This window comes from Medicago sativa, chromosome 7, assembly GCF_051527215.1.
Source record: "Medicago sativa cultivar Bolivia chromosome 7, Bolivia_mono, whole genome shotgun sequence".
NCBI lineage: Eukaryota > Viridiplantae > Streptophyta > Magnoliopsida > Fabales > Fabaceae > Medicago > Medicago sativa.
In genome coordinates, this window is record NC_140755.1 from 30,054,461 (window position 1) to 30,079,497 (window position 25,037).

A 25,037-nucleotide genomic window follows, 5' to 3' on the forward strand; every position below is an offset into this window, starting at 1 on the left:
TTCATGGATCGAAATTCATCTAAGGACAGCAAAAGACTTGTGGAACTTTGCAACGGTCATTTCAAATGTGTTTGAAGGCATGTGCTTGCAAAATGGACGAAAGCGTTGACATTGTACTTTGTACGAACTGTACAACCACCTTCTCCACTACTCTGTTTTGTGTCCACGCTACAAGACAAGAAAACAGCTCCAGAATACGGCTACGCCTGCAAGATGTTCCTTTACAATGAAAATGGATTTCAGATTGGTTCTTCATAGGACAATAACCAAATCAGGCAAAAGATCATTGGTGAAAATTAAGCTTCAACAACGACTCTTTTGATGTGCTGGCAATTTCACAACGTCTCTTTCACACCTCTATATAAAGGAGTGAAGACTTAGAGTTTGGTATACGACTCTACTACAATTTACAAGCACCAAAACTCTGCTGAAATTGTTTTGCTATCAAAGTCACTTAGAATTTCTGTTTTCAAGTTCTTATCTTAGAAATTCTTAAGTCTTAGAGTCTGTATCTGATTGTATTGTGAGCACCTCTGATTGTATATCAAGTGTTCAACCTCAAACATTATTCTTTGTAATCTTGTTTGTTTATAAGTCTCTTGCAGTTGTGCTTGAGCATAGAAGTCTCTTGATTGTATTCTTGAGCATAGGAAGACTCTTGCAAAGTGTGCTTGAGCAAAGGAAGTCTCTTGCTGTGTGCTTCAGCATTTGTAATCAGATATTACATTCTAGTGAAATCTCCTTGGAAGTGAAAGGGGGACTGGACTACTTCCGGATTGTGGAAGGAACCAGTATAATTGCTTTGTGTCTTTCTTCTTTCCTTTCTCTCTGTTTTATTCCGGTGCATACGCTCCTGACCACTCCATTCAGAAGCAGTTCTACAAGCTTCTGAACTTAAGTGCTCTGAGTTTTAGAGAAAATGAAGAAACGTCTAACACAATTCAACCCCCCCTTGTTGTGTTTTTTTCACCTTCAATTGGTATCTAGAGCCTTGGTTATGTTGATAACACCTAACAGTGTAACAGTCCAAGATCTGAGAAAAACATGTCTACTTCTACCTCTGGATCTGGACCTGATCATTCTACTGTGGCTCATGATTACAATGTTGACAACAAGAAATTCAGTGTAGGAAAGATTCCTAGATTTAATGGAGACCGTGAAGAATTCTCTTGGTGGAAAACCAACTTTTATAGTTATGTCATGAGTTTAAACGAAGAACTTTGGGACATACTAGAAGAAGGTGTTGGTGATGACTTGGTTCTTGATGAAGAAGGAGCTGTTGTTGATAGAAAGAAACATACTCATGCTCATATGAAGATTTACAAGAAGCATCATGTAATATCCCTCCATAAGTTTTTTTAAGCAAGGGGCATAATTGTAATTTTGCAACTCAAGATTTTTTTTTAAGTGGAAAATCCACAAGCTTCCACATGATTCTACTCACTTCTCCTCCCTCCAATTGCTCAACCGCCCCTCTTTCTCTCATTTTCCAAGTTCATCATCTTTCCTCCAATTTCATGGAAATCATCAAATAAATTTGTTTTTGGGAATACCCATGATGGAAAGCTACTAGGTAAGCATCAATGAATTCTTTTCCTCTTCCTTTCTTGTGTGGTCGAACCACACGCTATCACTATCTATTTTACCTTTTGTTGAGAAATTGTTAAATTAAGCTTAAGGAATGCAATTATAAGTTGTGGGTGATTATGGTGATGACTTGTTTTGATACATGAGGCTAAGAAGGGCAATTTTCTTTTTACACTTCAACCCTTCATTCTATCTAGTCTAAAACAAAATGCTAAGTACTATATATCTATTCACAATCATGTAGCCGCAACCCAAGTTGTCATCCAAGTTGTGTATTAATATTACATATTTTAATATATATATATATATATATATATATATATATATATATATATATATATATATATATAGTCACATAGTAATGTTATTGTGATCGTATGCATGTCTCTTTGAATTTAGTTTCTTACTTTTTATGTTAAGGTTGTACGGATTATGTGTTTTGATTGAGTTTGTTTGATTCAATTTGCCAACAATGAGATTGAACAATTTGAAGGTTTCATGAGAGTGGAAGTGTTACTTTAGAGAATATACAATACATTGATATAGATTAGCAAAGTTGATTATGTTGTTTGAGCATAGGAAAAGTGATTGTTGAATTGTGAATGGCCTAGTCCAAAGTTATGCTATTAATTCCATATTGAACACTAGGATAGATGATTATGCATTAGAAATTGAATTGGGGCTGTTATGAAATGTTCATGATACAATGGGATCTTTTCATATTTCTCGAAATATATCAAAATCATGAAAACAAGTGAAGGGGCTGAACCAATGAGTACTACTCGATGTTGGAATTGTTGTCATTAACATGAATAATTAGACCATTTTTATGATTACTTGCCTTTTGAGCAAGCATTACTATTATGCCATATGAAGGGTGCATTTGAATTAGAATAAATATAAGATAGTTAGAATGATTATTTCTGAATTCGGTATCTTTATTAGTTTATTCTAAAATCTCTTTTATGTTAATAAGTATGTTGATGTTAGTATAAATGTTGGAGGGAAATTAACAACGAAATTGATGCATATATACTTATAGAAATGATTTGAAAGAGATAATGCTGCCTATGTGTAACAAGCTCATAGATATTTTATGAAATTTCCGTTCACCACAACGAAGAGATAATGTGGTATATTTCCGTTCGCCACAACGAAGAGATAATGTGGTATATTTCCGTTCGCCACAACGAAGAGATAATGTGGTATATTTCCGTTCGCCACAACGAAGAGATAATGTGGTATATTCCGTTTGCTACAACGAAGAGATAATGTAGCCTATGACGTACGGGTCATAGTAACGAATATGAAAACTCTGTTTGCTACAACGAAGAGATAATGTAGCCTATGACGTACGGGTCATAGTAACGAATATGAAAACTCTGTTTGCTACAACGAAGAGATAATGTAGCCTATGACGTACGGGTCATAGTAACGAATATGAAAACTCCGTTTGCTACAACGAAGAGATAATGTAGACTATGAGGTACGGCTCATAGTAACGATTGAAATGTATAATTAATGATATGAACTTTTAAGTCAAGAATTATTCGAATAATATTTGAAAGAGAACAAAAATTAAAATTATGAAACCAAGGAAAAAAAAAATTCTAAGGACCCTCCAACTTGAATACTAACATAGCATACGCATATTAACATGAAAATTATGTTTAGAATGAATTAGCTACGAAGCAATATCTTATGAGCACTTGGCCAATCATTGGAAATGAGGAATTTTAGTTATGGATCTACGACTTAGTTAGCCGAGCTAGTTGCTATCATAAAGAATCAGAGACATACTCAGATAAGTATGTCAAAGTATAAGCTATTTTAGAATATGATATATTGAATATATGTTTATGATTATTATGATTATGGTGATTATGTTTATGATTAAGCTTTATGGGTATGTGAATTGTGTGTGAAAGATATGATTCCTATGATAAATTTCATTTTAGAGTAGCTTGGTTCATGAAAGGAGATAATTAGAGAATTTTGTTTGATGATCATTGTTGATGGTTTATTGCTAATGTAAGTGAGATGAGTTGGTGATCAAAATGGAGTATTATTGTTAAAAGTGGTCGTACTTGAACCTTATGAAAATTGGGTAAAAGCTTCGTATGACATATTCGTAGTATATTCGTGATATATCTTGTTGTGTAACCTGGAATAAAGTAATAATTAGATTTTTGGATTCCTCATTCAATTCCCTACAGTTTGGACCTAAATTTCATGTGATTCCGATTAGTAATGAACTCGGAAAGTGCGTTTGAAGTTGGATAATTCTGCTGGAAAAAGGCTTACGGGTTTTGTCATGATTTTTGCGAAATGAGCTAAATTGTGGATTTAGACTAGTTAGAAAGGGGCATGATTTAATATAATATCTAGGATGTTTATTTTGAGTTGTACAAGTAGTTTAAAAATAAAGATGTTATTTGGAGATTCTGGCTGATAACAGGTTTTTAAAACAGGATTTACATCTTGGAAAATGTTGAAAATATAGACGAAACTCTGTCGAAATTTCAGTGGATATTTATTTTGAAATGAAATTTAAATTGAAATTTTTTATGTATTATAGTTGTCAAGTTTGATGAATAGGCTTGCCGGGCTAGAATGATCTAGTTCGCGCGCCGGTCACGATGATTGTTTTTGGGTCGTGACACATCATATCATCAGAGGAGCACTTGTCACTGCTATTCCTAAAGCAGAGTACATGAAGATGAGTGACAAGTCAACTGCTAAAGCAATGTTTGCTTCTCTTTGTGCTAACTATGAAGGGAGCAAGAAAGTCAGAGAAGCAAAGGCTCTTATGCTTGTACATCAGTATGAGTTGTTCAAGATGAAGGATGATGAAACTATTGAGGAGATGTACCCAAGGTTTCAAACTCTGGTCTCTGGACTTCAAATACTGAAGAAGAGTTATGTTGCTTCTGATCATGTGAGCAAGATACTCAGAAGCTTGCCTGCCAGATGGATACCAAAGGTGACTGCCATTGAGGAAGCTAAAGATTTAAACACTTTAAGTGTCTAAGATCTTGTTAGTTCTCTCAAAGTTCATGAGTTAAGTCTTAATGAACATGAGTCTACTAAGAAGAGTAAATCAATAGCTCTTCCATCCAAAGGCAAGTCGTCAAAAGCTCTCAAAGTGGTTGAATCTGGAGAAGAAGAACCATCTGGTTCAGACTCTGAAGAAGACGCTGCTGAGATGGCTATGCTCTCCAACAGACTTCAGTATCTGGCCAAGAAGAATAAAAAGTTTCTGACAAGAAGGAGTAACTCCAGAAGCTCAAAGAGAGAAGATCAGAAGGGATGCTTCAACTGTAAGAAGCCTGGACATTTCATTGCTGATTGCCCTGATCTTCAGAAGGAAAAGTCAAAGGACAACTCAAAGAAGTCAACAGTCAAACCAAGTAAATTCAAGAAGCAGATTAAGCAGAGTTTAATGGCTACCTGGGCTGATTTGGGAAGTGAATCTGGATCTGATAAAGAGGAAGCTGATAAAGATGCAAAGATAGCTGTTGGGTTGGTAGCAACAACAACTTCAGAAGCTGGATCAGATTCAGACTCAGAAGATGAAAATGAGGTATATTCCAAAATTCCCAGAAATGAACTTGTTGAGTCACTTAAAGAACTTCTTACACATTTTGAAGTAAGAACCAATGAGTTGAAGGATTTAAAAGAAAAATATGTTGATTTAGTGAAACAACAAAAATCAACTCTATTGGATCTGAAAGCTTCTGAAGAAGGACTTAGGGGCTTTGACTTCATTTGTAAAACGTATGAAGACAAGCTCAGGTTCTTATGTCAGAAGCTACAAGAAAAGTGTAATGAAAAACCTTTAAGCAACCATGAAATTGCTCTTGAAGATTTTATCATATCTGGCATTGACAGAAGCAGAGTGGCTTCAATGATATACAACATTTACAGAAACAATGGCAAAGGGATTGGCTTTTCCGGAGGGAAACCTAATGAAATCAGTCTCAAAGCATGTTGTGAATGGATAAAGGAAGGATTGAAAACCTCCTTTGTACCTGAAGGTGCTGAGTTGGAAACTGTTGTTCAATCAGAACCTGAAGCTTCTAGCTCTAAGGCTAAGATTACTTCAAAGCCAAAGAACTCTAAGCCAAAGGCTATGATCAACTCTGATTCCAAGACTTCAAAGATCAGGATTCTAAAGAGATCAGAACCTGTTCCTCAGAGTTTGGTGAAACCAAAATCTGAGGTTCTGAAGTCTAAGTTTCAGAAGAAGACAGTTGCTGCTCCTGAAGTACCAAAACCAAAGGATGTTAAACCTAAGGTGATGGTTAATCAGAAGCAACCCAACTTACAACACAAGGTACATGAAGTGAAGAGTAAAACTTCCAGTACTAACCTGAAAGGACCCATAAGACAATGGGTACCTATATCTAAAAATGTCAATAATGCAGGTATGTCTAAGAGCAAAGGTGAAACAAAAATCATGGTACCTGGACAGCGGTTGCTCAAGACACATGATAGGAGAGAAGTCCAGTTTCCTCAGCCTAACAATGAAGGAAGGAGGAAGTGTGAGATTTGGAGGCAACCAGTCTGGCAAGATCATAAGTACAGGAACTATTGGTAATTCCTCTACCTCAATTAATAATGTATGGTTGGTAGATGTTCTTGAACATAACCTTTTGAGCATTAGTCAATTTTGTGATAATGGTTATGATGTATTATTTGAGAAAGCCAATTGTACTGTAATCAACAAGGAAGACAAATCCATTGTGTTCAAAGGAAAGAGGGTAGAAAATGTCTACAAAATCAATTTTTCTGAATTGGCTGACCAGAAGGTGATTTGCCCTTTGTCAGTGAATGATAGGAAATGGATATGACACAGAAGGTTGGGACATGCTAACTGGAGATTAATCTCTAAGCTTAGTAAGTTACAACTCGTCAAAGGCTTACCAAACATTGACTATCATTCATATGCATTCTGTGGTGCATGCCAGAGAGGGAAAATTGTGAAATCATCTTTTAAAACCAAAGACATTGTTTCAACCTCCAGACCCTTAGAATTACTCCATATTGATTTATTTGGACCAGTCAGTATTGCATCCTTATATGGAAGTAAATATGGATTAGTCATTGTTGATGATTATAGCAGATGGACTCGGGTAAAATTCCTAAAGAGTAAAGATGTTGCTTGTGATGTATTCAGTAGGTTCTGCACTCAAATACAATCTGAAAAAGAATCAAAGATTTGAAAATCAGGAGTGATCATGGTGGAGAGTTTGAAAATGAGCCATTTGAAGATTTTTGTGAAAAACATGGAATTGTCCATGAATTCTCTTCTCCTAGAACCCCACAACAAAATGGGGTTGTAGAAAGAAAGAATATAACTTTACAAGAGATGGCTAGAACCATGATCCATGAAAACAATTTAGCAAAACATTTTTGGGCAGAAGCAGTGAATACAGCATGTTATGTCCAGAATAGGATCTATATCAAACCTATATTGGAGAAAACAGCATATGAACTCTTTAAAGGAAGAAAACCCAATATCTCTTACTTTCATCAATTTGGATGTACATGTTACAATCTGAATAACAAGCTCTACCTAAAGAAATTTGATGCCAAGGCCCAAAGAGGAATCTTCTTAGGTTACTCTGAAAGGTCAAAGTCATACAGAGTGTATAATTCAGAAACACTCTGTGTTGAAGAATCTATGCACGTTAAATTTGATGACAAAGAGCTTGAATATAAAACTTCAAAGCAAGATGAAAGTTTTGCAGAGATACAGGTTCCTGAAGTTACTCCAGAACCTGATCAGATAGCTGAATCTGAAGATAGTCCAGAAGCTGAACCCACATCAGAAGCACAAGATGAAGTTGCTTCTGATGAAGCACAAGATGGCTCACATCAAGCAGATCCTCCCAGAAACACATTCAAACATAAGTCTTCACATCCTGAGGAGCTAATCATTGGAACAAAGAAAGTCCAAGAAGAACAAGATCATACTTCATACAAAGAGAGTCTATGATTGGACTGATATCAATGATTGAACCTGCAACAGTTGATGAAGCACTTTCAGATGATGGATGGATCTTAGCTAAGCAAGAAGAGTTGAATCAATTTCAAAGAAATGATGTGTGGGATCTGGTACCCAAACCTCAGCACAAGAACATTATTGGAACAAAATGGGTATTCAGAAACAAGTTATATGAGCAAGGAGAAGTAACAAGAAATAAAGCAAGACTTGTTGCACAAGGTTACAGTCAACAAGAAGGCATTGATTATACTGAAACATTTGCTCCAGTTGCAAGATTGGAAGCAATCAGGTTACTTCTGTCCTATGCAGTTAATCATGGCATAATATTATATCAAATGGATGTCAAGAGTGCATTTCTTAATGGTGTCATAGAAGAAGAAGTGTATGTCAAGCAACCTCCTGGTTTTGAGGATATTAAATATCCTGATCATGTTTTTAAACTGAAGAAATCACTATATGGCTTGAAACAAGCTCCCAGAGCTTGGTATGATAGACTAAGTAATTTCTTAATCAAAAATGATTTTAAAAGAGGACAGGTTGACACAACACTCTTCAAAAGGACCCTTGGAAAAGATATTTTTGTTGTGCAGATATATGTTGATGATATAATATTTGGTTCTACTAATGCATCTCTTTGCAAGGAATTCTCTAAGTTAATGCAGGATGAATTTGAAATGAGCATGATGGGAGAGCTAAAGTTCTTCCTGGGCATTCAAATCAATCAATGCAAAGATGGAGTCTATGTTCATCAATCAAAGTATACAAAGGAGCTTCTGAAGAAGTTCAAGCTTGAAGATTGTAAAGTGATGAACACTCCAATGCATCTTACGTGCACCTTAAGCAAAGAAGATGAAGGTGCTAAAGTAGATCAGAAGCTGTACAGAGGTATGATTGGTTCTTTGTTATACCTCACTGCATCTAGGCCAGATATTTTATTCAGTGTATGCTTGTGTGCAAGATTCCAATCAGATCCTAGAGAATCTCATATGACTGCTGTCAAGAGAATCTTCAGGTATTTGAAGGGAACAACTAATCTTGGACTCTTTTATAGGAAATCCTTAGATTATAAGCTAATTGGATTCTGTGATGCTGACTATGCTGGTGATAGGATTGAAAGAAAGTCAAACAGTGGCAATTGTCAATTTCTGGGTGATAATCTTATATCCTGGGCTAGCATAAGACAAACAACTATTGCTATGTCTACAGAAGAAGCAGAATACATTTCAGCTGCAAGTTGTTGTACACAACTACTTTGGATGAAACATCAGTTGGAAGACTATCAGATAATTGTTAACAGTATTCCCATTTATTGTGATAATACTGCTGCTATTTGTTTGTCTAAAAATCCAGTTTTGCATTCAAGAGCTAAGCATATTGGAATCAAACACCATTTTATCAGAGACTATGTTCAAAAAGGAATTTTAGATATACAATTCATTGATACAGAGAATCAATGGGCTGATATATTTACTAAGCCTTTAACTGTTGAAAGATTTGATTTTATAAAGAAAAATTTGAACATGCACTTTGTGTCTGATTAAATGCTTGCTTGCTCCTGAATAGGATTTTAGGTTCTGAAGTCAGTTCAGAAGTTGTGGTCCATCAGAAGCTCTTTATTGAGGTTCTGAGGAAAACACGCTTCTGATGATGATGTCAGCACCTGAAGTTCAGAAGCTGGATTTTATGCTCCTGAATAGTTGAGTTAGTGGAAACGCTGGAAGTTACTTTTTGTAGTAACACTGGCCCACTAACTTGGCAGTTACTCTGAGAACTTTTCACGTGGCTTATATGTATTGGTGTATAACTTAAAAGGGAAATGATGATTTAATAGCTTTGAAAAGTACTTTCACGCGCCCCCAGTGTCATTAATTCTATGTTTGTTTGTCTCTTTTGAATTGCAATTGTTTTACTTTTAACACTTTGTCAATTCACACACTACTCACTCACAACAAACACTTTTCTTTCAAACCTCTTGCGAAGTAAGCGCAATCCTCAAACCCTAGAACCCTAAATCTTCTTCATCATCACCAATGGCATCATCAAGCTCACATCAGAACATTCCAGAATCCTCTGCACAAGAGGCCCTTGACTATGATATCAAAGGAAGAACCATGAAACTTGAAGAATGGGATTTAATGGTTCAAATAGAGAATCCTGTGGATTTTGAATCTTTAGCTTTCCATGGATGTTGGATCAGAAGTTGCTATGAAGCACAAGGTCTCGAACCATACTTTAGAATGTTGAATGGACCAACATATAAAGCTTTGGTTAGGCACTTCTGGGTAAGAGCATCAATTTATGACAAAGCTGCGTCATTAGCTGAAGAGAGGGAGATTGTTTTGCTTTATCCAAGTCTGAAGGGGAAGACTAGAAAAGAAATGGGACTTGAACCGTTTACTTATACAGAAATCAGGTCAAGCATCTGTGGAATTCCAGGTTTCATTGCTGAATGGCAGATAGCTTCTGTACTCGGAGTAGAAGCATCTGGGAAATATTCAGGGATTAATATCTCAAGTTCTGAAGAAGGCTTCTGGAAAGAAAAAGTAAACCTAGCTATGTACAACTCCACGCGGGCAGGAAAGTATGCTGACTTAAGCATTGATAAGAAGCTTCTTCTGAAGATTCAGAATGAGAATCTGCTTCCAAAAGGTGGAGGAGATAAACCTACATTGGCACAGAAAGTTCTTCTTCAGCACTTCATCAAGAAGGAAAAGGTAAATATGCCCAAGTATCTTTTCAAGTATTTCATTGACAATCTGAGTAAGAGCCAATTGGAAGATAGACCCTGGGTACCTTATGGAAGGCTCTTATTAGAAATTTTCTATCAAGGAGGTATTTTGGACCGTCTCAGTAGTGTTGGCACCTACTCAGATGAGCAGCTTGACATTAAAACTGGAAAGTTCATTAATGCTCATACACTTAAGCAGATGAAGCTGATCAGATCTGTCACCAAGCTTGATACTGACTTGAGTGAATCCAGAGCTAAGTCTGATCTTATGAAAGACTTTCCACCCATCTGCAAGAAGGATCCTCTTGATGTGCAGATGTATTTCATCAAGGATAACTTTGAGGCAACTAACAAGGTCATCAGGCTGGAGGATGTACCTGAAGAAATGTATGGTGGTGCTCTTCCACTTGCTAGAAGTAGAAAATCAAAGAGAAATTTGACTGCAGAAGAGTACTTGGAAGCTGAAAAACCTGCGAAGAAAGTAAAAGTTGCTTCTGACAAGCTTAAGATTGGTGGTTCTGCAATGCCATCAATTGGAGAAGTGGCTACTTCCTTGGTTGCTCCTGATCAACCCACAATACCAAAGAAGAAGAGGAAGCCAGCTATAAGGAGGATCAAGGAATTTCCTCATATTATTAAGAAGTTGCTGCTGCTGCATCTGGAGTTGTTGAAGCAGCTGAAAAAGCTTTGGAGATCGCTACTGAATTACAAGAGATGGTAGTTTCAGAAGCTTCACAACTTCTGATGGCTCCTGATACTGCTAAAGCTGATCAGAAGAGAACAACTGATTGTTCAGAAGCTTCTACAACAGGTAATGTCTCTTCTCACCTAGAACCCGTAATACATGAGATATCCAGCAACTCATCAACCTCTTTATCAACCTCATCATCATCTTCTGATTCTGATGATGATAAACCCCTAGGTTATCGTTATCCAAAACTAGTACAAAGTCATCCAACATCAACCAAAACCCACAAAAAGCCCTCTCAGACAAGCTCCTATGAGCCTGTTGGTCATGTGATTGATCAAAAGTTAGAAGAAATTTCTGAGAGAAGAAACCAATACATTGATAGAATTCTCCTCCATCACCCTCAACCTCTAAACATCCAAACCCTCAACATGATTGTACCTGATAATGTTGAGTCTGACTTACAAAAAGCCTCTGAAATGGCTCATGAACCATCTGCTTCTGAAAAGGTCATTTTAGAAAGCCCTCAACACCATGCACCTGAACCACAAAAGGCCTCTTCACCACAACAACAACCAACTGTTCCTGAACAAACCGGCCCAAAACACAATGTTCCTGAACCTGAACATGCTGCTCCTGAACAACCTGTTCCTGAGCCAACTCAATCATCTACCATTCCTTTCCCTGTACAAATAGTCAAGGTAACCCACTATGATGGTGTGTCTGATATGGATATAGACTCTGAGGTTGATCAAGATGATCATGCCTCTGAAATGGTTATAGACACTGATTATATCCAACCCTCAACCAGCCAACCTTTAACTACAAATGGCCAATTACCAACAAACCTAGCCATTGTACCCACAGCCCCACCAAAACCCTCTAAACAACCTTCACCACCCACCATTTTCCTGTATTCTCAGATTTTACAAGATGTGTGGGAAGACATTGCTTCTGAGGCACTCAAGCTGATAAAAGGAAGAAATGACTTGGGTCATACAGTAAGTTATCAGAAGCAGTGGAGGAGACTGAAGGAAAGGGTAGTAAATGTCATTTCAGCTCTGCATGACTCCTATATTGAAGCTCAAGAGCAAGCTAAGCAGAAGTTGGAAGACTGGCTGAATGGTGTGGAAGAAAATCTAGAAGAGATAGAAGTCCTTGGTACTTGGGTGAAGAATCCATTGAGTATAAGAAGAAGAGAACCTGAGGACTTTCTTCCTAAATTTATTCACCCCAAGGATCTAGACTTGACATTCCTTTCCAAGGTAAATTTGAGCAATGCTGCACCTGATCTGGCTCTAGTTCAGAAAAACAAGGTGTTAGAGGAAAGGAACAAGCAATTGGAACAAGAGCTACAAGACCAGAAATTGAAGCTAATCAAGTTTGAAGCTGAAATGAGAGAAGCAAGAATCAGAGAAGAGCAATACAAGTCAGAAACGGACCGGAAACTTGCAGAAACACGAGAGATTTTGAATAAGATCTTAGAGAACCAAAACAAGCCAAACCCTTAGTTGCACACCTCTAGCTTGATTTTGTTCTTTATGCTTCTGATTCACATTGTGTTATATTTTGTTCCTGACTTAGTTTTTTCTCCTGATTATCTTTTGTCTCTAAACTCTGTGTATATTGTTTATATTATTTAGTTTTTGCTCTAATAATCTTAATTTTTTTCTGCTTTCAATATTTTTAGATTGTTTATATGTTTAATTAATGTTCTGAACCTTTATTCTATGTTTTTCTCATCTCTTCTTTTTGTTTAATTCTTTTTGTTAATGGCTAAAGGGGGAGTATATGTGATAGTATTTAAAGGCTCTGAGCCCCATTAATAATTTTTTGAAAATATTGAAAAACTTCTATCATTTTTACCTGAAGTATCGAATTTCAAATAATTACTTGAACCATTCTTCTTATCAATTGATTTTTTTTAAAGCTCTGATTATTATTGTGCGCTAAAATGAATTTAATTAACCTGGGTAGAACTTAGGGGGAGCTTACAAACCTCACCTTAAAGACTATCAGACTCAGGGGGAGTTAGAGCTTACAAACCTCTGACTCTGAGCTTACAAACCTCAGTACCCCAAAGTCAACTTGTTAATTAGATTAAAAACAATTGATCTATTTTAAATACTATTGTTTGTCATCATAAAAAAGGGAGAGATTGTTGGAACAAAATGTGTTTAACAATGAACCTTAAAGAGTTTTGATGATAACAAGGTATTAAAAATTGTAAATTGGACTAGCTAATATTTGTTCAAGTGTACAGGACCATAGTTAAAAATTGATATCATACAAAGGTTCTGAATGAGCAAATAAAGAGCAAAAGAAATCAACGAAATTGAAGCTTAGATGCTCCTGAAGGAAAAGTGCTCCTGAAGACTAAAGCGCTCCTGAAAGAAAAGTGCTCCTGAAGTCAAAGTGCTGCTGAAGTCAAAGTGCTCCTGAAGATTAGTGCTCCTGAAGACTAGAAGTCCTGAAGCGTCACGTCATCAGAAGCTATATCATCAGAAGCTATATCATCAGAAGCTGCCTCATCAGAAGCCATTTCACCAGAAGCTGAAGATCAACTGGATTTGCAAAATTCAAGGATTCAAGAGTTGTTTCATGGATCGAAATTCATCTACGGACAGCAGAAGACTAGTGGAACTTTGCAACGGTCATTTCAAAGGTGTTTGAAGGCATGTGCTTGCGAAATGGACGAAAGCATTGACATTGTACTTTGTACGAACTGTACAACCACCTTCTCCACTACTCTGTTTTGTGTCCATGCTACAAGACAAGAAAACAGCTCCAGAATACGGCTACGCCTGCAAGATGTTGCTTTACAATGGGAATGGATTTCAAATTGGTTCTTCATAGGACAACAACCAAATCAGGCAAAAGATCATTGGTGAAAGATCAAGCTTCAACAACGACTCTTTTGATGTGCTGGCAATTCAAAACATCTCTTTCACACCTCTATATAAAGGAGTGAAGACTTAGAGTTTGGTATACGACTCTACTACAATTTACAAGTGCCAAAACTTTGCTGAAATTGTTTTGCTATCAAAGTCACTTAGAATTTCTGTTTTCAAGTTCTTATCTTAGAAATTCTTAAGTCTTAGAGTCTGTATCTGATTGTATTGTGAGCACCTCTGATTGTATATCAAGTGTTCAACCTCAAACAAGTATAATTGCACCTCTGTCTATATCAGATATTACATTCTAGTGAAATCTCCTTGGAAGTGCAAGGGGGACTGGACTACTTCCAGATTGTGGAAGGAACCAGTATAATTGTTTTGTGTCTTTCTTCTTTCCTTTCTCTCTGTTTTATTCCGCTGCATACGCTCCTGACCACTCCATTCAGAAGCAGTTCTACAAGCTTTTGAACTTAAGTGCTCTGAGTTTTAGAGAAAACGAAGAAACGTCTAACACAATTCAACCCCCCCTTCTTGTGTTTTTTTCTCACATTCAACATATACAAAATAATCAAACTAGAATAATCTTAAAGACAACATCCTAGATCAGAGTCTAATCTAAGACATCGAGACATAAAAGTAGAGGAAGCTCCTGCTATCCTCAAGCAACTCACCAAATACGCAAAACTACTCCTGCACTCCGTCTACCCAATCATACAAACAGGTAGGCGGTCAAAACCATTGGGGGTTAGCTTCACATCAATCATAATCGACATAAATAAATTAAACATAAATGAATCAAATCAAGTTTCAATTAATTAACATGAGCATTCAACTTCAATATTCACATCAACATAACAATTCCAAATGTCAAGTATGTATTCATCAATCACATTTAACGTCAATTAATCATCATCCACATGTAAACAATGAGACTCATGCCAATTATGTTATGCGCCTATTCACGACACATATATGCATGTGGTACCAAATCACCTCAAGGTCGTCACCTTATGATGTAACCGAAACATTATATGTAAGATTTCACGCCCGTCTTACATTTTCGCTGAAGTAAAAGAGCACACCCTTTTACAACATCAATAACTCAACGTGACTATGATGCATGGACATACAAGCAGAAACTCGACAATGCAAAATCACCTCATATACATTCAACAACAATATAAAGGATAACATCCATTTATATTGAACAATTTCAACAACAAATGCATTATCAAGTATTTACGTCCACACAATCAACAAGTCACAATTCAATAAGGAGTCATCACCACATCATTATCAACATAATCATTATCACAATTATCAACCAATCATCACGACAACTTCATGCAATTTCTCAAAATTCAAGTAAAGGAGATAAACCTCATATTCAACACCTAACAATCACTCACATATCTCCACATAATGATCACAGACTATTCTTAAAGGTTTTGCCAAGTATTTGGTCCTTAAAGATTATTTTCAACAAAGTTCATCTCTCATTTCACAACTTCAAAATAATTGGGACAATTGAACCAAAACCAAGTAAATAAACTCTAGGCCTCAACTATGTATACACTTAGATCACATATGGTGTAATTGAGTATACATGTACGTTTCACCGACCAACTATGACAAAATCACAAAGTTACGACAAATTCGTATCATTTTTTCAAAAACAGCCAACATTGACATTTTTCAAAGCAAGACAACTTATTCAAGTTTGTAAACCTACAATTCAATCTTAATCCATCATATAAGCATAAACATAGGCCACTTACAAACTATCGAGCATTAGTTCAAAGATTAGCCTAAGTTCATATTGAAAAATCCCAAGTTTGTATATCCCACAATTCCACCCGAAAATCAAGTTTAACAAGATTAAGACATCGTACTAACTTCAAATGATTCTCCTAAGTCCAAATGAACTGTAGACTAACCATGCAATCCTTTTTGTTCGCAAAAGTTCATTTTCTGACAAATTTCGAAAAACCGAAATGTCACCAATTCAAGTTTTAATTCATTTAGAAAATTTAAGTTTCAACCAAGCCAAGTATGATCCAGTAGTAAAGTGAATGAAAACAGAAGAAGAACACCTTCAAACGGTCGCACAGGGTCCCTACACGACTGCCCCCAAGCACCCGAACACAAGACAACGTGAAGCCTGTCAAGGATGCCTCGGGCCAGAGGTGCAGCGCCCAGCGCTGACTCCCTGTAAGTGGGCGTCTAGCGCCCCACTTCAGGCGCAGCGCTCTGAAACGCGCATTTTTGCGTGTTTCGGCCACGGTTTTTTGCCATTTTCGCCCCAAAATCGAATAGTTAAGTCCCCCCATTCGTCAAAAATGATCCATGGCACAACCCAAGGCTCCAACACTTCGAACACACTCGTTTCATGGCGTTTGAATAACTTATGAAATGTTTAAAAACTGTTTTCTCAAAACAACAAGGTCTTTAACAACAACAACACTTCATTTCTTCCAATTCAACTCAATTCAGCAACAACAATTAGCAACAACTACAATCCAAAATCTTGAATTCAATCACAAATCAACAACAACATAGCACAATTCATCAATTTGAGCACAATTCACAATATACCCATTTATACATATCTTGAACATGCAATTTCATCAACAACAATTCAATTATCATCAAATTCATATACTCAAACATATCACTATAACATGAGCACGAATTTCAACAATTAAGTTCACAATAATCACTTATTCAAATAAGCACTTTTGCATAGAATTAGAGAAGAAATTAAACTAAGAGATTATGAATGAAATCTAACCCTCTTACCTCAATTGACAATAATCCTAGCAAAAGCTTCAATTTAGCTCCTAGAATCTCTATCACCTCTTGATTCCTCAAGCTTCCTTTTCTAACCCTCTTCCTTTTCTAACCCTCTTCCTTCTTCCTCTTGCTCTTTCTCTCTCTACCTCTCTAAAAATGTTTTTTGAGAATGAACAAATGATATTAGGTGACCTAATTTCCTCAAAGACTAAGGTTTAAATAGGCTCACCACTATTGGGCTTAACCCCTTATGTCTTAATGGGATCAACACACTTACTAACTAACCCGCAATTAATTACTCGCCTACGGTTAAAGTTATCGAATAGTCGCCGTCTCACAACTAATTACCACACTAGTAACTTAGTAAAATAATGATTCACACTTAAACACTAAAATAATCCTCACCATGAAATTACCAAATTACCCTTGCTCGCAAAATGCCCAAAGTACCCTTCTAACACGAAAACCCATTAAATTGCACCCAAGATAATTAATCACACACAAGCACATATAAACACATATAAACATATATTAAAACAATTAAAAAAATAAATCTAGCGAAAATCGGGCTGTTACATAGACGGGTTATTTAGTTGGTTAAAAAGTGGGATGAAATAATGTTTAGGAATAAATAGCGTGTTTAGCAAGAATAAAGAGATAAGGTGCAAACAGTAGTGCAGTAATAAGACTGGCTAGAAAAGGAGGTGTAAATAGTAACATGTGTAGTGTTTTAATGATTTAAGCAAAGGGAGGTGTGAGCAGCAAGGTTGTGTAATTATAAAAGAATAGTAACCAAATTAGAGGTGCAGATAGTAAGTCTGTTGAAAAATTAAGGGAGAAACAAATTCAATTGGTGGTTATAAATAGAGGAGAATAGTAAAGAATTAGGGTTACAACAAAACAGAGAAAAAGGAAGAAGAGGTAAAAAAAAAAACTAGGGTGAAGAGGAAAGGAGGCAAATGAGGCATAGAGAGACGGCTAGGGAAAGATTCAATTGTAGGAATCACTATTTCTACTGATCATTGAGGTAAGGGGGAGTTTTATTCAACATAAGGTTTGTATATTCATGTGGGTAGTGAAGAGTTCTTAACTTTCAATGTTTTATATATTCCTATGATGAATCGTTGATACTCCCTCCATTCCTTTTTAAGTGTCTTTTTAGGGTGTATTTTTCGTTCCTATTTAACTGTCGTTTTGGTATTTTAAGGGTACAATTTTTCAATTATACCCTTTGTATACTACTCTTATATTTTTCAATAAAACTATTTAATTCTATATATTTGAAAAACTAAAGTTTGTTTTTTTAAACAAATTTTGTTTGTTTTGTTTTATAACAAAATTTGTTTCTTGTTATCTTCAAATTTAAACAAAATTTTGTTACCTATGATAATGGTTCCATTGAGAGTTAAAATTCTATAAATAATTAAGATGAGTAGTACTTGTTAAAAATTACAAGTGTAAAGTAAAAGAACAAATCTGAGAGAAAAAAATAAAATACTCCATGAATGTTCAATAGGAAGAAAGAGTGGAAGACTCATTGGAATTGTTGATGCTAGATAAAGAGGGTGAAATAGTTGAAGCCTCAATTTTGATTAAAGGAGTTGGAGGAAAGTTAATTTTTTCTTAAAAAAATAAAAAATTGTTTGTTATGTGAAAAAGTTAAAGCGCAAAAAAATAGGAATTTGTTGGAGAAAGAGAGTAGTAACTAACACTTCTTTGTTACATATTAAATTTATTGAAAAGATAAAGTGTGTACAAAAAAAATAGGAAATTATTAGTGGATTAAAATGAGGGTATAATAGGAAAAAAATGTGCAAAAATACATTTCATATTTTTTTGTTAAAATTCTAAAACGACACTTAAAAAAGAAACGGAGGGAGTATATTTTATTCCTTGTGTTGTTACAAATGTGATATATTTTATTCCTTTGTAATGTTAAGGATAATATTAGTGGTAAGGTGAAATGTTGAATTATTTAAAGTTATTAAGATGAATTTTAATTGTGTAAATGGTGCAGATAAATAGGTGAGTTAAATGTTGTAATGACAGTGAGTTTAAAACAGAAACCATCTACAGAAAAGTAAGACAAATATAAATGAAAATATGTGATGGTGGTTTATAATAATTGATGATGGTAATAGTGATTGATAATAGGAGAATGACACCGTAATATGTAATGAAGTCTTTGTTGGGAAAGTTGATGACGTTATAATGATGATGTAAAGACCTTAAGTTAGAATGAGGGTATTGTTAGGGGAATTGTTGAAGTTATAGGTGACGATAATAGAGGGACAAATATTAAGTTATGGTGGAGTCACGACTTGGGATAACGAGCTTACTAACAGTGAGATAAATTAAAGGGAGATAGGAATTCCATTAAAGAGCTGAAGAAAAATGTTATAAGGTTGCTTTTAATAAAACGAATAGATGTAAAAATGGTGTCGTTAATGGATGAGGGTAGTGTTGTGTCGTGGTGTCGCTATGTAGCGAGTTAATATTGATTTTGATGTCGTCCTTGGTGAAATATATATATAATATGGGGATGTTGTTGGTAATGATAAATAAATAGTATGGTGATGATTATTGGTGATGATAAATAAATCTTATGGTGAAGAATATTGGTGATGAATTTTTGTTGTCTATTTATAGTGAGTCTTCATGCATCATAACATAATTCTGATTCTGGTGATGATTGGTGATGTGTTGTATTGCTCAGTAACATAACTCTAACATACAATTTTGGTGAGTAAAAACTGGTACCTGTAACAGCCCGATTTTTGTTAGATTTATTTTAATTATTTTTTTATGTGTTTATACACGTGCTTATACGTGATTAATTGCCTCTATGTGTATTTTGGTCGAGATTATTAGAATTCGGTGTTAGAAGGGTATTTTAGTCATTTTGGACTTAGGGTTATTTTAGTCATTGTGTGAGCAAGGGTAAATTCGTAATTCCTCTATGATGATTATTTTTAGTGTTTCAAGTGAGAACCATTATTTTTACTAAGTTACAAGTGGGTTGTAGTAATTAGTGGTGAGCCGGTAAGTGTTCGATAACTTTTTACCGTACGTGAGTAAGACTTTGTGGTTTAGTTATTTAGAGGTCTTGGGCCCATTAAAACTTTTTAAGTGTCAAGCCCATTAGTGTGGACACTATTTAAGCTCTAGTCTTTGTAGAAAATAGGGTTCACATTCATTTTGCAAATTTGAGAGAGGTAGAGAGAGAAAGAACAAGAGGAAGAAAGAAGAGGGTTAGAAGAGGAAGCTTGAAGAATCAAGAGGTGAAAGAGATTCTAGGAGCTAAATTGAAGCTTTTGCTAGGATTGTTGCTTATTGAGGTAAGGGGGTTAGATTTCATTCATAATCTATTAGTTGTAATCCCTTCTCTAATTCTATGCAAAAGTGCTTATTTGAAATAAGTGATTATTGTGATTTTAATTGGTGAAATTCGTGCTTATGTTTTGATGCAATGTTTGGGTATATGAATTTGATGATAATTAAGTTGTTAATGTTGAATTTTACATGCTCATTGATAGACGTTTGGCAAGTGCACCAAATACTATCGAAGTAGTAAAAATATCGATCCCACAAGGACTGTTTTTAACTTCAATAATTCAATTGCGTTATAAAAATAGGATGTATAAAATTTATTTTGTTTTGCCACTAGGCAGTAGATTTGATTTGATTTTAATTAAATCAAGAAACAGAAAATAAAGATTTGTTAAGAAAATATGGGGAGAGATGAGATCAGATCCGTCGAATCCTCTAAGTTCCCCTAATTGGTCTACTGCACCTATTTGTTATGAATCATCTTCTAATTTACGATGATTAACAAAATAGCCCTAATCAATCCCTTGAGTTAGGACCCTCTTCTTAAACTACAGCCCCTAATTCCGTAGGTGGTCTAATAATTCTTGAAGGTTTTACCGAACGTTAACCTATTATCACTAACAAACGATTATCTATTCCTAGACTAACCCTGTTTATTAGAACAATTCAATTAGCTCTAAGTTGAAAGCCATGGTCAGTGGTCATTCATTCTCACAAAATCAAGTTATATGTGATCAAGATATAAAAAGCATTAAGAACAATTGAATTGAATAAACTAGAATTGAATTCATAAACAAAATAGAGTTTCACAGCAACATGTGTCAATTAGGGTTACAAAGATTCATCTCGGATCTAATCTCTAAGAGATTTAGCTACTCATAATCGAGTTTACAAATAGCATAATCAATGAAATAATTAAAACATACATGAATTGGTAAAAGGTTGAAGAAATCGCCCTTCTAGCCCTCTCCGATGTCTCAAAATCGCACTTTGCTCTCCAAAATCGTAACCCTTGTTCTCATCAAAGAGTGCAGTATTTATAGAAGTCACGGGCCTGACCCGACAAAATCGCGCCGCGCCATGTATATAGGCGTGCCGCGATTTCCCTCAAACAGGGAGGTTGTAATTTCACTTCAAAAATCGCAGCACGGTTTGAAATTGGCGTGGCACGATTTGCTTCAAACAGACTTCCATGTTTCAGCTTTTTGCACTCCAGAACAGTATAAATTGCATGAGAACTCTATCAAAATGTCACAATAAGTCCTAAAAATTACGTAATGACAGCATGTCATCACAACCCCAAACTTAAACCATTCCTTGTCCTCAAGGAATTTGCTTGCAACAGTGACAAACGACAATAAAATAACAGTTACCTGACAAAACGATAGTACCCAAAAGTTCATTCTCCTTCTAGCTAAAGATGAGCTAGTTTGACTTGTTTGTATCCACCAATTCACAACTCCACGCATTCAAATTGAAATAGGGCTCTACCAGTCGACATGCAGGTCTACATATTACCATACGCTTGAAAAGTTTCTAAACATCAATCAAAGTCAATATCATTACACAATTTTGAGGTCTTTAGGGTTATAACGGGGCTTAGGTGAAAGGTGGGATATATTTGGATAAGTAGGCTACACAAAATTTGAGTTAGGCATTCCTACGGAAGTTAAAGCACAAAATTCAATCCTTCAATCATTCACCTTGTGGAAATACAATCAATGCAAAGGTACTAGAGAACATTTTTAACATTTAGGGACAATCGAGCTTGAAGTTACTCGGATTTTCAATGTTTTGTCCCTTTTTCAGCATTCAATTTCATTTTTTTTTTGATACACCATTTTTGTGTATATTTTGCATGACAATTTCATAATTCTTTCATTTTTGTTCTCTTATTCTCTAGTACCCCCACCCCAAACTTAGTTGGTTGCAAATTCCAATAGCAACCCCAAACTTAATCTTTAGCAACATTCTACAATGCCTTAACGCAGAAAATACATTAAGGGACAAGTCCTAAAAGTCTCTAGGCTTGTAATGTAGTTTGTCACCGAACAAAAAGTTCTAATCCTACCGGCTCACAAATTGTTAAGAAAGGATAAATTCAACAAATTAAAACAGGGTAGGCTTCAAAAAGGCTCACAGGACCAAGCACTTTTGCCTCAGTGTGTAATCGACAAAGACCAATCAATAATAGAGAAACAATGCAACTTCTAGAAATGTAGTTGCATGGAAAACTAATCTAAATAAAAGTAAATTGAAAAACAAATTTGGCAATGAACCTTATGGCTAAGATTTCTGGGAGTATGTGACTACCTAGCAACGCCGTACACTTCGCCTTTGAATCAAGTCACCCCTCCTTTAGAACTTTTTGGAATATCGTTTCATCAAACAACTGTTACTAAACTGGAATAGGTCACATGAAACAAAACAAATTCATTAATAATAAACAAGTGCAGGAGCAATTACAATAGGGAAATAAGTTCAATGGACTTCGACATAAAAAGAAAATAAAAAAAATACAGAATGAATCGAAAACAAAGTAAATCTAGTGGGTTGCCTCCCACTCAGCGCTTCTTTATCGTCACTAGCTTGACTGCTAAGGATCCTTAGAGGTCCTTCAGAATGAGTGCCACCCTTTCTCTTGGTAGGTCGCCACCTATGTATGGTTTAACTCTTTGTCCATTCACTTTGAAACTTCGATCTCCTTCAGGTGTCACTAATTCAACAGCTCCATATGGTGACACACTTCTGACCAAGAATGGTCCAGACCATTTTGACTTGAGCTTCCCAGGAAACAGCTTCAACCTGGAATTATACAACAAAACTAGTTGTCCACAGTTAATATCCCTAGGTACTAAGTTTTTGTCATGATATCTTTTTGTCCTGGCTTTATAGATGAGCGCATTTTCATACGCTCTAAGCCTTATCTCCTCAAGTTCATTAAGTTTAAAAATTCTTTTCTTACCAGCTGCTACTTGATCAAAATTTAAGGCCTTAATGGCCCAATAAGCTTTATGTTCTAGCTCGACTGGAAGATGACATGCCTTCCCATAGACTAACTGATAGGGTGAAAACCCAAGATGGGTCTTAAAGGTTGTCCTATATGCCCACAGTGCGTCATCTAATTTCCTAGACCAATCTTTCCTGTTTTACGCAACTGTCTTCTCCAAAATATGTTTCAGCTGTCGGTTTGAAACCTCTACTTGACCACTAGTTTGTGGGTGATAGGGAGTTGCAACTTTGTGCTTAATGTTATACTTTTTGAGCACATTTTCAAGAAAATTATTGCAAAAATGCTTCCCCCCATCACTGATCAATACTCTAGGGGTTCCAAACCTAGTGAAAATATTCTTTTGAAGGAAGTTGACAACAGTTTTGGCATCATTAGCAACACATGGTATCGCTTCAACCCACTTTGTGACATAATCAACACAGACTAGAATATGGAGATAAGAGTAAGAGGAATGGAATGGTCCCATAAAATCAATACCCCAACAGTCAAATGGTTCAACTTCAATGATTCCTTTTAGGGGCATTTCATTCCTCTTTGAAATGTTACCTGTCCTTTGGCATCTGTCACACCTTGTGACAAAGTCGTAGCAATCTTTGAAAAGGGTGGGCCACCAGAATCCACTTGGCAAGACTTTTGCAGCTGTCCTTTCTCCACTATGGTGGGCTCCATAAGCTGAGCTATGGCAGTGCCACATGATACTATGTGCTTCCCCACCTGCAACACAACGTCTAATCAAACCGTCAATACCTACCTTAAACAGATAAGGGTCATCCCACAAGTAGTGGTTTGCATCTTTGAAGAACATTTTTCTCTGAGGGTAGGTCAGATCATCAGGAACTATGTTACCGGCCTTAAAATTCGCCATGTCAGCAAACCAAGGCCTTTCTCCAATAGCAAACAACTGTTCATCGGGGAACTCGGCCTTGATGGCCTTCTCCTTCTTGGTCACCTCATCATTCTCTAGCCTTGAGAGGTGATCAGCTACCACATTCTCGACTCCCTTCTTGTCACGAATTTCAAGATCAAATTCTTGCAATAATAGGATCCACCTCAACAGTCGAGGCTTTGAATCCCCTTTAGTTAAGAGATATTTGAGAGCTGCATGATCTGTAAAAACAATGACTTTGGAGCCTATTAGATAAGAACGAAATTTTTCCAATGCAAAGATTACCGCAAGCAATTCCTTTTCAGTTGTGGAATAGTTAACTTGATTTTCATTTAAAACCTTGCTTGCATAGTAAATTGCATGGAAAAATTTGTTCTTGCGTTGGCCTAGGACTGCACCAACAGCATAATCACTTGCATCACACATAAGTTCAAAAGGTAAATCCCAATCGGGTGCAATGATTATTGGTGCCGTCACCAACTTGTTTTTAATCAAAGAAAAAGCATTTAGACATTCAGAATCAAAATTAAACTCGTTTTCTTTGACCAAGAGGTTACAAAGGGGTTTGGAAATTTTTGAAAAGTCTTTTATGAAACGCCGATAGAAACCGGCATGCCCCAAGAAACTCCTTACTCCCTTAACATTAACAGGTGGGGGAAGTTTCTCTATAACCTCTATCTTAGCTTGGTCCACCTCAATGCCTTTAGCACTTATTTTATGCCCCAAAACTATACCTTCAGTTACCATAAAATGACATTTTTCCCAATTCAAAACAAGGTTAGTTTCGGTGCATTTTTTAAGTACAACATTTAAATGGAACAAGCATTGATCAAAAGACTTACCAAAAACAGAAAAGTCGTCCATAAATACCTCAATGTTCTTCTCTATCATATCAGAGAAGATGGAGAGCATACACCTTTGAAAGGTCGTCGGCGCATTACACTGCCCAAAGGGCATCCTTCGATAAGCAAACACTCCAAATGGACAAGTGAAGGCAGTCTTTTCTTGATCTTCCGGAGCCACTGCAATTTGATTATACCCCGAATACCCATCCAAGAAGCAATAAAAGGCTTGGCCAGCCAATCTCTCAATCATTTGATCCATG

The 25,037-nt window shown here is 36.0% G+C and overlaps 1 long non-coding RNA gene across 1 annotated transcript; it reads left to right on the plus strand.

The window, feature by feature from the left end:
* The first annotated feature begins 1,430 nt into the window (after positions 1-1,430).
* On the plus strand, positions 1,431-4,076 carry LOC146905505 (uncharacterized). Its single transcript, XR_015019644.1, has 2 exons — positions 1,431-1,573; positions 3,804-4,076. It is a non-coding gene; the product is annotated as an uncharacterized LOC146905505 (long non-coding RNA).
* The last annotated feature ends 20,961 nt before the right edge of the window (positions 4,077-25,037 follow it).